Source organism: Cynocephalus volans, chromosome 8, assembly GCF_027409185.1.
Source record: "Cynocephalus volans isolate mCynVol1 chromosome 8, mCynVol1.pri, whole genome shotgun sequence".
Taxonomy (NCBI): domain Eukaryota; kingdom Metazoa; phylum Chordata; class Mammalia; order Dermoptera; family Cynocephalidae; genus Cynocephalus; species Cynocephalus volans.
In genome coordinates, this window is record NC_084467.1 from 148,429,486 (window position 1) to 148,444,925 (window position 15,440).

The following is a 15,440-nucleotide window of genomic DNA, read 5'->3' on the forward strand; positions in this document are numbered from 1 at the left end:
TTCTTATCTAGTTCACATTTTAACTTTATCTATATACTTTGATTTTTTTACAAAAGTGATTTATTATACAAAAGCATTGAAAAAATCTACTGGGTATTTCTTTCATATACCCTACTCTAAACCTGGACTATATTTAATGGTTTATTAAATATTTTAATTACATATTAAACTGAAGAATAATTTTTGCTTTGTGATTATGTGTACCAGTGACCCCCTAGTTCTCCCAAAGATAGATTTCAAGCAAGCAAGAGATTTTAGTGAGGGAAAGAGAGATACCAGTTAATAATTAATCTTTATTCTCTTTTCTTTTTCAAAAATATGGCCTTATCATCATACCACCACGTAGGAGAGTATGATTATTTAATGTAAAAAATAATATGTACAATATTTAATTATTTTACTTTTGTAAAAAGTAATTTTTTATTCCTAGTTATATGGAGATCACCAAATTCGGCCAATATTCACATTGCTTCTACAAATAGAAAACTGCATATTATCCTATCATTTTATTTTAACTTGTATAGTAGGATTCAATGCTACATTTTTTTTAAAGAAGTAACATTTTCTAATCAAATCAATTAAAAAATCAAGATGATTCTAATAAACATTTCTGTCATTTATACAAGTACTACTCATACATTAAGAATTTACATTTTCAACACTTTTTATATAAGTTCCACTAGTTCAAACAAAGCATAAATCCAGTTTATAAGGCCATTTTCTAGAATTTTTGAACATGGCATGACCTGCTTTTATCTTTCTCTTATGATGATGAGAAGGAAATGATAACTTTAGGCCAAATTGCTGCTTTGGCCACTTTTCTCTCAGAGAAACTCCTTTTTAAAAAAAATATTTCTTCATTTTCTCTTTCAAAAAGTCTCCTTTTCAAAGTTATGAGAAAAGTGAAATGTTTGTGGTTTAAGTGCAAATACGTAAATCAAATTTTAAAAATGTGACTGTTTAAGCAAAGGATGTGAAAGAAACACAAACACACATTACTTAACACTCATAAATCATTTCCATTCTAAGGAATTTCTAAATTCAAGTAAGTTCCTTTAGGTATCCATCTATGCATTTGCAGACCTCTCATTTAATAGGCACTAAATTGAACATCGCCAAAAAATAATCATCTTTCTAAATGTCCCATTGCTATCTGTGCAACCACCATTCTTTTTTTAGTCTTCTATGATTAAAAAAAGAAAAAGCAAAAATTTTAAAAAACGAAAGTTTACAATTTCTGAACCTCCCATTTCCTTCATCTTCTTCCTGATGGTTTTTCAGTTATTGTTTTTACCATGAAGCTGCTCAGCACACAGAAAGAATGTGAGCAGCACAGACACATGATCATAGAGATAAAGTTGGTGTAGTCACAGAGCATTGGGCTTCAGATTGTCTTTCTCTGATTATTAATTACATTGATGTTATTTAAATATTTTACTGGTCATTTTGGTTTCTTCTTTGGTGAACCTTCCTTGTCTTCCACTCACTCTTCTCTTGGTATTTGCTTTTTATCTAGTTGCTTTATAGGAATTCTTTATGTGTTTTAAATATTTGTTCTTTTGTCAGATGCATGTGTTGCAAATAGTTCCACACTCTATTATGTGCATTTTCACCCTTTTAATGTCTTTGATAAATCCTTTTTAAAATTTAAATATCGTCAAATATATTGAATTTTGCCTTTATAGTTAATGACTTTTATGTTCTATTGAGTAAATATTTACCTGTCACAAGACTACAAAAATATTTTATTTTTTCCCAAAGCTTAAAGGCTTTGTTTGATTTTTAACTTCAGATTTGGATTAGAATATATCTAGAATTGATCTCTCCGTATGCTGTGAGAGAAAGATAAATATTCATTTTTTGTCTATATTTGTGTGTGCATGTGTATTTGCATTCTATATCGTGTTCTACTGGTCTATTTATCAATCATTGTGCCAACACAACACTGTTTTAATCACTAAAACATCATAATGGGCTTATTATCTGCTAATATAACTCCCCCAGCTTTGTTGTTTCTCCCTAAGCTTTATCTGGTTTACCTTGGCCTTTTGCATATCTTAATAACATTTTTATTCAATTTCCGAATTTATACAAAGTGATATCTATGAATTAACTGTGAGAAAACTGAAATCTTTACAATGTTGGGTCTATAGATATAGGTATTTTGTATATCTCTTTATTTCTTTGAAAGTTGTTTTTTTCTAATAACATTTTGTAATTTCTTTCATTGTTTTAATACATGCATAACATAAAATTTACCATTTTAGACATTTTTAAGTGCGCAATTTAGTGACATTAAGTATATTGGCATTATAGTGCAATCATCATCACCACGCATCTCCAAAAGATTTTTCATCTTACAGAACTGAAATTCTAGGCTCATTAAACAGCAACTGTCCATTCCCCTCCTTCTAGCCCCTGGCAACAACCATTTTTTTTGTTGTATGCATGAATTTCACAACTCCAGGAAACATATAAAAGTAATTATACAATATTTGTCCTTTTATGGCTGGTTTATTTCACTTAGCATAATGACTTTAAGGTTCATCCACGTTTTAGCGTATGTCCGGATTTCCTTCCTTTTTAAAGCTGAATAACATTTCATTGTGTGCATATATATATGTATATATGTATATATAGCACATTTTGTTTATCCTTTCATCTGCTGAAGGACATTTGAATTACTTCCATCATTTGGCTACTGTGAATTGATGTTGCTACAAACATGAATGTGCACATATCTGTTCAAGTTCATGTTTTTACTTTTTTTGGTATATTCCCAGAAATGGAATTGCTGAATCATATGTTAGTTCTATGTTAACTATCTGAAAAATTAACATACCATTGCTACAGCATCTGCATCATTTCACAGTCCCAACAGCAGTGCACAGGGGTTCTGATTTCTCCACATCCTTGCTAATGTGTTTTCTGTTTCTTTCTTTCCTTTCTTTCTCTCTTTCTTTCCTTCCTTTTTCTTTCTTTCTTTTTATATTGGCCATCCTAATGGGTGTGAAGTGGTATGTCATTGTGGTTTTGATTTGTATTTTCTTAAAGACTGGTGATGTTAATTCTTTTCATGTGCTTATATATCTCCTTTGGAGAAATATCTATTCAAGTCCTATGCTTATTATTTTTTTTTTTTTAGGTAGGGTTGTTTGTATTTTTGTTGTTGAGTTGTAGGAATTCTTTATACATTCTGGATATCAGTCATTTAACAAATGTTTTCTCCCATTCCATGGATTGCGTTTTTACTCCGTTGATAGTGAATGCCCTTTCATGAAAAAAGTGCATACTTTAATGAAGTCCAAATCATTAATTTTTTCTTTTGTTGCCTGTTGCTTTTGTTCCTTAATTAGGCTCTTGGGTCCCAAAGTCATAGAAATGAACATTGCACCCAATGGTAAAGCAAGCAATGCTTTATTAAAAGAGAAGATAGACTTATGCATAAGAGGAGGGGGTAACTACAGAGAAGATAACCTCTCTATGGAAGCTGTTCAGAGTCCCTTATAAGACAAAGGGTAAAGGCATCCAACATCATCATTCTGTGCCTCTGGAAGTGGTCCATTCTGTTCTTCCTGGTTGCTTCATGGGCACATGCTCAGTTAGGGCTTTGGTCCTTGCACCCGCTACCTGTTCAGTAGGTCCAAGATGGTGGTGGTGTTCATTATCGTCACCCCAGGAGGGTCATTGCAGTGGTCACCTTAAAGCTTTGTGAGCATGTGGGAACTCCTACAGGGGTTGTATAGTTATCCATTACTTAATTTTTACAATTACGGGAAAAGAAAGAATGGGTAGATAACAATAATAGTTTTAAACGAAGCTAACAGTTATACAGTAAGAAGCCTTGGCGAGGAGTTTTGCAACCCTGTAAATATCTGTTCTCTCTTACCTCAGTTTATTTTATCAGGGCAGGCCATGGTGTAATCATCCACCGTGGGGGTCTCATGACTGAGTCGTGGAAAAGTAACAAAGTGTCCTCTGCAGGGAAAATGGAGTCAGTGTGGTTCATAGGCCTAGGCCTGTCCTGTCTTTTGGTGTCAATAATGCCTGTCATATAATTAGATTCCAAAGAAATATCACTGGTTTATTAGAAACCACCAAAAGATAAAATAAAAGAAAGAAAAGAAATAGAATGCTAATGCTAAAGAAGCAATTACAATTTCAACAAGTCATCTATTGCCTAAGTTCCCATGCCTTATATATTTCTAAATCTGAATTACATAGCATCAGTTAAGAAAATTTTTATTTTGAGAAAAAATAAACAATGAGATTTATATAAAGATTGATGTTGGCCACATAATATTTTTTTTCTGACCACATCTCACTTCATTGACCAAAATGAGATAAAAAAAAAATACTTTGAAATCTTTAAAAATAAAAACTAAAATGAAATATTCATTTACTTCATATAATTTTCTTCATTACATTTTTTTTAAGTAACATATATTATTAGGAAAAAACACACACCAAAGTGTTTTTTCTTTCTCATTACTCAGTAACAGTCATCATAGAAGACCAACTTCTGATTTCTATGACCAAATGTATGGGGATTTCTCCCCACTGGCAAGTGAGCCAGCAATTCTGCAGCAGACACAAGCTAGGTGACCTACAATTCAATTCTGATACTATCGACCTGGAGAATGTGTCAGATTCCACAGGGTGAGGGCTCATTCCCCAAGACTGCCCCCCATTTCAAGATGCCATTGTCAAGTCCAGTCCTGGAAATTCTGACCAACCCTGACCAATCAGTGTTCCCACCACCCCCTCCTTGGGTTCTACTAGTTTGCTTGAGCAGCTTACAGAACTCAGGGAAACACATAGTTATGTTTACTGGTTTATTATAAACGATATTACAAAGAATACATATAAAGAGATGCATAAAGAGAGGTATCGGGGAAGGGGCAAGGGGCTCCTATGCTCTCCCTGGGTGCACCACCCTCCAGGAACCTCTGTGTGTTCAGCTATCCTGAAGCTCTCTGAACCCTGTCCCTTTGGGTTTTTTATTGAGGCTTCATCACATAGGTATGATTGACAAAATAATTGGCCACTGGTTATCAACTTAACCTTCTTCAGTCCCTTTCCTTTCCCCAGAGGCTGAGGATGGGACTGAAAGTCCAACTTTCTAGTCTTATCTTGGTCTTTTGGGGAACTAGCCCCACCCTGAAGCTATGTAGGGGCTGCCAGCCATCAGTCAGCATATTAGCATACGAAAGGCTTTTATCTCCAGAGAGTCTAAGGATTTTAGGAGTTGTATGCCTCCAAAAGGACTGGAACTTGGACAGAACCAAACGTATACTGGATTTCAAAACATCACACGTATCTAATCTGGATTTTCTAAAATATTATGTGAGTGGAAGAAAAAAGTCATTATTTTAATGTTCTTATGAATTACATTTCTAAGAGATATCTATATATAATCTTTCTATTTCTAGTAATATCTTATGTAATGAGAACAATATTCATATATTCGATAAAACCAACATTACTTATTTATGTAATTTTATTCTTAATATTGGTTCAAAAGGCTCAGTATTTCTATTTTTCAACTTTTTCGAATTTCAAGCTTCAAACTTGATCAAATATAAATTACTCATGCCCTTACTTCAAGACTCACTCTCTTTTTCTGCTCTTTTTTTTTTGGCTAGATCCTGAATCCTTGAGGATAGTTCAAGAAGTGTTGGTGACTTTAATTTTACTAGTAACATACACCAAATATGGATAGGAAACCTTCTGATACAGTTCAGATGTAGTTTCAATATTACCAGCAAAGTGATTCAGGATAGGCTGATAAGTTATCTACCCACACACACATTTCAAATGTTAGTAGCACTAACCTAGAATGCTATTTAGACAGCTAAACTGTTTGGGAACAGTAACTATCATTACAAGTATTTTTAGAATATTTAGTTATTAGACAATTAAATATAGATATAAGGAAGATGGACTAGTCTGAATAGCTTTAGATTAGAAATAAATGGACATAGATTCTATTTCCTTGATATACTTGGCAATATTCTTTTGGTGATTTCTAGAATTTATTTTGCTTAAAATGGTAGAGAATGATAGCTACCACTTTTGTTTATTTTATTAACATAAATACATATTGCAAATATTTTCAGTGAAAACTTTCTTTTAAATTAAGATCATATACTCATAGAAAAGGACCTATTTAAGAAAATAATCCTATTTATTTTCTTATAACTCATTCAATTATTCATAACTCACTTGTATAACATGTGACTATCTTCTTAACTGTAGAAACAATCACGGAATTAGATTTTTTTTTTCTAAGATAAGTAATCATCTTTTAAAAAAATAGCATAGACCAACCAGAAAGTAAATAAATCATTAAATTATCAATGTCTATACTATACACATAAAGCTATACTTCTAGAAAATTAGGCTTTAACTGTTTTTAAAATTAGGAGACATTATTGTATTTTAAAGATAAGACTATTCTATTTTCTTTATAAGTGTATTGATAATCACTATTAGAGGCATTTTTCTTTGATCTGGGTAAAGTAATAAAAACTGGTTGCTCTAATTCTCTGAGCATGATTATTAAGGGTATTCTCTTTCATTCTCAAAAGTGTTCCATAGAGTAGGAAATTCATCCAATGCCGCATCATACTTTGTGTGCAACGTATGATCATCAGACTCTGTAGGCATTTCAGGAAAGAGAAACTTGCTTTCTCTGTAATATGCACCATTTTTAGAGCCTCAAATATTTAAAAATATATTTTTATGGTGATCAAAATAAAATGTTTTTAATTCTATCAGAATCCCAATCTCTTTAACAATGAACAAAAGTGTTGTTCAGACAAGATAGGTCTATGGCAGTCTAGAGTGGACCTGCTCTTTATTATTTTTTACTACATTATTTTACTACTTATTTCTTGTTATTTTCATGGATTGGGGTCTTTATAAGAGGTTGAAAAATAGTCTATTAATGAAGAATATTTTCATGCTTTTCCTCATCTATCTGCAAATAACATAGTAACTCCATTACTCACATATATTCCTCTATTTTATCTGTACAATTACTGAAAGCTTGGTTAAGTTTCTTACTATAAGAAAAGATTTGTTACTAGAGCTTTCCAAAACTTGACTGATCTAAAGAATCATATGAGCAAATTAAGAAAAAAAACACACTCCGGGCTCCTTCAAAAGAGATTCTAATTTGATCAGTTGTGGTTAAGTGTACAGTTGGTCAAGAACTTGGTCATTCTTAAAAAGTGTCCTAGTTTTGCCTTATTAGACAAGTTTTGGAAAGCTTTAATTTATGTATGTATGTGTGTGTGTATAAATATTTTTTTGTCTGTTTTAGGTATAAAAGAAACATTTAATTAATGCCAATTATTTATCATTTTATTAAAACTAACATTAATAATTTGTATTACTTGTTTATAAAATATACAAAAAAGCACTAACTTTTGAGCTTTATTCACTAGTACAAAAAGCAATGAACAGTTAAACACCATTTTCTAGCCACAGACTTTATTAGAACATAAGAAAAAAGATGTCATTAGTCCATCCAATTTTTCTAGTATGTCATATTACAAGACTTTTTCCTTTACTAAAATTAATTTGTCTGACACTTTAAATATCACTGTGACCCCTATGTGTTTTAGATGCAGATTTATCATGATGCATGCATTTTAGGATCCATCACTTGTATGGGCCCTTTCTAAGGTCTTAATTTTTATTTATATCCTTACAAAACCCTTTTTATTTTATTTTTCTTAAATAATGCCTCCAAAAATGTAAGCTTCAGGCCTCGTAGAACTGGAATGTGATTTAGGTCATCTTGTTACATTTTTAGTTGTTTTATCCTCATAAATAGCAATAGTTAAATATATCTAAATACATAAGCCTCTACTGCTCATGAAGTTAATATAACAGAGTTGATAAGATGTTGAGAGCAGTGAGTCATTAATTGACTGATGATGTGCACTAGAGCTTTCTAATGAGGGAAATAGTAAGTAGAAATAGCCATAATTAGTTCTAGCAATCACAATTAATAAATGCCAAGTCAGCTAAATCACAAGCACTATTACATTTTGCCAAATGTAAACTTTCAGAATGTGGGAAATTATATTTTTCCACACTGAGCAATTTTGATAAATCATGTATCTTGATTGGGGAAAATTTATCTTTCTGACTTCTGCAAAATTTCAGACTGTAGATACTAGGAAAAATTAAATTAACTGCACTGTTGATAATTTAATATTCCACCTACAAAGACTTTCTAATCAGTTCCATATATCTTAAGAACAGATTGTCCATTGGAAATAATTGTTATCTGAAATGATAGCCAATATTAAATAATCCCTTATGCATGAAAGTAAAATGCGTAAGAAGCAATATTTTAACTAAATTTTCAGTGTTCATGAGTAGAAAAAAATCAATCTGGCTTTCTGAGTAGAACATAAGAATTATTCCCAAGAATTGCTTAATGTGACACATTCATATAATCGATGTTTTATAGAGGAAATTTCACAGCAGACACTTGAGGCTATGCAGTTTTATTATCTCTGGATATAATGTACCATATTCTAGCTTATTACTTTAGATTTTAGATCTTCGTCTAGTTCAGATTACCTCCAAGCAATAAACGGTTATGCAAAGATTGCACAGATCTGAGTTCCCCACAGTTAACTGCTTTCTTTTTTTCTATGATATTTTCTAAAGTTTGGTCATACTCGATTGCGTGATGCTTCTCTCTCCCGTCTGAAGGTCTGTATTAATAACTTTGCTCACAGCTCGCTACTGCCTTTTCATTCCCACAGCTACTCCCCTTGCTCAACTCCTTATTAAGTCACATTTAGATGATACGTAGAAACTGACCCTTGTGGCTCTGTCTCATGTCTCTTTTACCTGTGGTTCATATTATTTACTATCTTCCTGATGTAACAGATTTGTTTATTCCTGAGAACAGAACAGAACAATTGCTACAGCAAAACATGTATATGTAGTTCTTTATTTCCTGAAGGAGGGACACTTTTAAGTTCTTAAAAGGCAAACTTCCACAATCTGAATTCAATTTATCTTTCAAAAATTATCTTCCAGTGCTGCTATCAGTAAACTTTTAGCCACTAAGTATTTCTGACACACTTTATTGATTCAAAGATTTTCACTTATACACATATTCATTAATTTACACATTCAGGATACTCTTATTGAACTTCTTCAAGGTCTGGCTTATATGCTACCTTTTTCTTAATCTCTACTCCAATTATCCTAGCTCTAGGAGAGTTCTTTATAACTCCTATAGCACTTTTAAAAATTAGAGTAATAGTCCAGTTTACTTCTTAAGGTCTATGTTAAATTCACAAAGTTTTAAATAATACTGCAAAGCAGGCTCACCGATTACCAATCCCAGAGGAAGACTCCCACTTCATGGAGTACAGACAAGATTATCACTCTGCCAACCACTAGGAAGAGGAGTCTAACCACCTCAGCCTACTGGCATCTTGGGCTACTCTTTTACTATTACTACTTGTCTGAGTTAATTGAGTATAGCACTTGTACACAAGTTACATAAAGCAAGTTTATTACTTAACACATAGGCAGCAAGGGACAGCAGAAGCCTAGTGTTCATGGTGAGACACTGTCCCAGTGCTCAGGAAAGCTGCACAAGGCAGATTGATTCTCTTCTGGTCTCTGTGCGCTTCACTAGACCATGGCTGAGGAATTCCAAAAGCAGTATGCCCTGGGTTTTGCACCCTGGGGCAATGTGACATGGTGGGCTAAGGCACCCTAGAACATCTTGCTCTAGAAGGGACAGAAACAAAGCCTGGGCTGGTTCAATCACTTTTTCCTATTTCAAAATTTTGCATGGCCAGAGCATTCTTGGTTATTCTGAGAGCTATAAGCAAGAAGGAGGCAGGGAGGGGAGGAGGGAACGTACGTAGGCCAAGGCCATTGTAGGACTGTCTTGCAAATTCACACATTAAAATTATGTAATAAATATTATTTAAAATTCATCTTGTTTTAGACCTGGAAAGTGGTATTTGGCTTGTGGAATTGTACAAATGATGAGTCTAATATTCTAACCTCCACTTATGGTGAGTTAGAAGAAATCGGGATTAATATCAAATCATAAATAGGCAAAAGTTAGAAAAATCAAAAAGGTATATTTCAGTTATATACTTAATAATTTTCAGTGGTAAAGCAGAAATATCTACGTCAGCTCACAAATCCAGAAGACAAAGTAAAATTACAGACAATACTAGAGGTCAGGAAAAGATAAGACTTGATTAACCTAGGTCAAGTACAGGGGTGAAGCTAGCAGGAGAATGGCGCTCTTATGGTATTAAAGGCTTTTATTGCTTTCTCCCACATAGTTCATTGAAGGATCAATAAAGATTAGAAGTACTAGTTGGATGCATAAATAACAGATATAAGAACATATGTATGTATATGAACATTAACATAAAAATAATTTTTGATGTAAAACATATATGACTAAGGGAACCCCCCATTCCTGCTTCTCCCTGAGAAGTAAAATGTTCAAATCACTTATTTAACTCCCCAACTTTTATGGATACTACCTGAAGAACTAACTACTGATTCAACTAGCTTGGGAGTTTATGGGATGGAGCATTCATGGAACCACAGAGAACAAAGAAGTGATTTTAAATTTAAATAAAAGTGAAAACACAACCTACCAAAACTTATGGGATGGAGCAAAGGTAGTATTAAGAGGAAATTTGATAGTAATAAACATCTAGATAAAAAAAATAAGAAAGACCTCTAATAAACAACTTAACTTTATACCTCAAACAACTAGAAAAATAAGAACAAGCTGAACTCAAAGTTAGCAGAAGAAAGGAAATAATAAAAATCTAAACAGAAATAAATGAAATAGAGACTTAAAGAAACAATAGAAAAATCAAGAAAACTTAGTTTGTTTTTGAAAAAAAAATAAAATTGACAAGCCTTTAGCTAGACAAGGATAATAGAATACTCAAAATTAGAAATAGAAGAGACATTACAATGGATGCCTTAGATGTAAAAAGATCATAAGAAACTATTATGAACAATTATATGCCAACAAGTTGAATAATTTAGAAAAATGGAAAAATTTCTAGAAATGTTCAACCTACTAAGGCTGAATTAAGAAAAAATAGAAAGCCTGAACAGACCAATAACAAATAAGGAGATTGAAGTAGCAATCAACAACTTCCCAAAAAGAAAAGCACAGGACTAGCTGGCTTCATGGTTGAACTCTACCGAACTTTCAAATAAGAATCAATGACAATCTTTCCTAAACTCTTTCAAAAATGGAAATAGAAATGATACTTTCAAACTCTTTTTATAAGGCCAGATCACCCTGATAGCAAAGCCAACGAAGACAACGCACACACACACACACACACACACACACACACACACACACACACACACACACACACACACACACACACACACACACACACAACTAAAAGACCAGAGATCCTCAACAAAATACTAGGAAATCAAAGTTAAAAACACATCAAAAAGATTATATATCATTACCAAATGGGATTTATTCCTGGGATGCCAGTTTGGCTTAACATATACAAATCAATCAATGTGATACACCACATCAACAGAATAAAAGAAAAAAACCACATGATCATCTCTATAGATACACAAAAGCCTTCCTGCCCTCACTTGGAATAATTAAGTTGTGTTGTTTTCTTTTCTGGATTCTCTTAACACTTACAAATTATTTTTTAACAAACATTTCTCAATGTATATTTACATCCAATTATCAATATAGTCAATATTTTATATCTTTGCTTAGACTGATAAAAGACATTTCAACCCATAGAGGTGAAGAGAAGATGGAAGGAATCTTTATAAATTCCCAAAAGAGTTAGGTCTGTGGAACAGGTAATAACTGGAACGAGCAGTAACATGTATTATCGCCACTTTTAGAACTATGTCAAGGCAGGAAGAAAATAAGGAAATAAATATCCTTGTCTTTTTCTTCTGCCTTCAGACTTCTTGCTAGTGCTTTTCATTGGGAAAAGCAAACAGCAAACCTTTAGACGTGGTTACTCAAATGATGCAGTTAGTTCAGTGTGGTCACATTGTACACAGATCAGATCAGAAACAAAAGCAAAATCAAACTCAAAGAATGGCACAAAAAAACAGGTTGATAAATTGAAAAACACAAAAACAAAACTCAAGAATGCGTTATTTCCCAGGTCTTCCTTTCACCTTCCACGGGCTTGACAACTACTCTTTTCTCACCTCATTATAAAAATTAAAGAAACTTGAAAATAATCACATCTTCACTCTTAGTAGTCTTACAGGCCATTTTCAGTAGCAATCTTTGGGTTGCTGCAATGACATCCAGTTGGAATGAAACAAGGATCATTTCTCTCTATATATACAGAATCCATTATACTTAAAGCAAAAATAGAATTATATGTGATAATTTTATCACTCTGTCGTGGAATAATCTTTAGATAGTAAATATCCGCAAGGAAGGCTTGTCATTCTTTTATGAATATATGCAATCTACTTTAATTCTCTATCAGATGAAGTGGCAAAATGCTTCATGGATGTTAACTACATGGGTGACAGCAAGTAAAACCAATATTTTTTCCTTCCTGTCAATCAAACAAAAGAAAAGCCCTTCCGTCAGCACAATCATGTAAAAAAACTTTTATTGACACATTCAGTTCTATGATATTCCTGGAAAACAGACCCAACCACTCTTTTGTTGTTGTTACTGATTTTATAAAGAGCCCTATGAAAAATTCCATATGATTTTTTGCAATTGCTTCACAAAGAGTGCCTATTTAAAATGTCTGTGTTGCTCAGGCCTGCTTAGAAGGATGATCACTACAGGTGTTGCTTTACATGTAAGAGGAGGCAATTAAACACTTGTTTTTTTTAAAATAAATTTTATTGCTTATATATAAGGTATGCAACTTGATTTATATCACATATAGTACAATGATTACTGTAGTGAGTGGAACAAATTAACATCTCTGGCAATACCCATTTCTGGCACCCTTGGCAAAAGCAGCTATAATCTACTCTTTTAGCAAAAATCCTAAAAACAATACACTATTATTAACTATAGTCCTCATGTTGTGCATTGGATCTTTCAGCCTGTTCATCCTACATATTTGCTACACTTTGAAAGCAAGAAAGAAACAGAACAGATGAAGACAAGTCATTTGCCTCCCGCAAAATGTTTTTACATGGAAATTCAAGCACTAAGACAAGTCACTAAAAATAATACATAATTGCTGTCTATAAGCTCACGTAGTTTCTTTACCTGTGTAAATGGTTTATTAAGTCCCTTGGGCAAATAAAGTATGCATATTAATCCATGTTAAGATTAAATACAGTATATATGTGTAAGGTTTCTAAGAGTAAAATTGTGTAGAATATAAGTATTTTCATTTTTTTAATATTAATATAGGCTGTATGCATGCACACCATGGGTTTTTTTTTTTAATTTTAGGGTACAATGCTTTCCATTTCTAATCAGCTCATGCTACATTACATGAACAAGTTGCCTCACATATTATAGGCAGTAATGACTAGTAGGAAGGGTATTAATACTGAAGATAATACAAAAGGATTCTATTATCAAAATTTGCAAATCACAAACTGTGGCAGAAATATTAGTAATGTATTATTACTGCAAAACACAAATCACTTGCACATAGATTTTGTGATTATAAATATTCATGTTGATTCTTTTCTTGAAACAATTATCACTGTTCTACTTAAGAAATATAAGTTTATCACTAGAATCACACTTTTTTTTCCTAGGAGGAAAACAGGATGGTTTGCTAATATGTTTTGGAGGTAATTTTCCCTGATATTTATTACTAAATCTCTGTAAAGTAATGAGATGAAAATATGATATTTTATTTCATAGCAAAAGCCCTGTGTTATCAGTGCTTAAGCAAACCATATTTGGTAGCCATTATCAAAATATTTTTCCAATTCTATCCATCTGCTTTTTCCATCCCTATTTTCCCCTAAATACATATTTTTTGTTGAGTAGTAGGCTTTTCAAAACTTCACTATCATAATACTTCTTACTGGAGTAAAGTAATTAGAAAAAAATCACTAATTTGATAAAAATTATAAATATTTAGATTGCTAAGTTAAGAATTATTGTATGTTATTAACTTACTCCACGTTATTAATTATAATTGCTTAAATAAAATTAAGGATGAGAAAAACATAGTTGGAAAGCATTAAGTGCATCTGTATATTTAATGCAAGGATTTTTTTTTTTTTATGGCTTGTTCTAGTCCAAGTGGGAAATATTAAATAAATATATACCACCTGTGCATCAAAAATAATTTTAGTAATTAAACTAAATGACTTTTTCCCTGTGTTTGCAAGAGATTTCTTCCTGGTTTTTCAAAATATATTAAAATATCCAAAAATATTACAAAAATAAAGTTCCAGAAGTTATGATTTTTACTCAGGGAAATATGAATAAATACGATTTTCATTCATATTCTATGCATTGAAACAGTCTAATATTTGAATTATATTAATTATGGATTCTCTAGATATAATTTTACAAGAAAAAGTATAATTAAAATCATTATTTTTCTCTTATTTCTTTGGAATAATACAAAGTCCTCGAATAGAGGGCTAATAAGTCATTCGATTTTCAGTATTTCCTCAATCATCTATATCATTAAAATGTATCTTTCTGGGCCCATCACTTTTAGTTACCATTTGATAGTGAGCAAGTCTTGTTTTCTGATCCTCAGTCACCACTTCTGGGCAGTATTTCAGACCAACAGCAGAAGGTAAGAGCTTGCTCTGTAAAGCCTGACTGCCTCATAGGCAGCCTGTGAATTCACATGTAACTCCACTGATGCGTGTGCCTGTGTGTGTGTTCATTAACTTAGACAATTTACAGGGATTTGTCTGACCCACACTTAGAAGAGTTTATCTTCTATACAACAAGGTCCATAATACCCCATGTTTTTGGTCTATTTAAGTTCCTTGACATATTCTTGTGATCTCAGCTGGCATTTTTGTTCTTCCTATAAATAAGTCTTTTAAAAATCATGTGGCAGAATAAATACATGCTCAAATAACCAAATCTTACAAAGATTTGCTTAAATGGAAATAAAAAAGCTATAGAAATTCAAGTAGTAATTTTGCGAAAAGATAGCTTTTATTGAAACATTCAACCGTTTGCATTTTTAAGGGGAATTTTCAGTTCTGGAGGCCCTTTATTTATCCATATGTGTTAAATACATTTGTGAGTTTAGTAGCAGTAAAATTTTCTGTAAACCTAATGTTAGTTGATGCTAAGTTCAAATGTGGCTCATCTTTTAATATGTCAATCAAAGTAATACAAAAATTGAAACTTGTAAATTGGGAAGAGTCACAGTGCTCAATCAACATTGAGAATAGCCTATTGATGGGCTCTCTATTGCTTTCCTATTGCT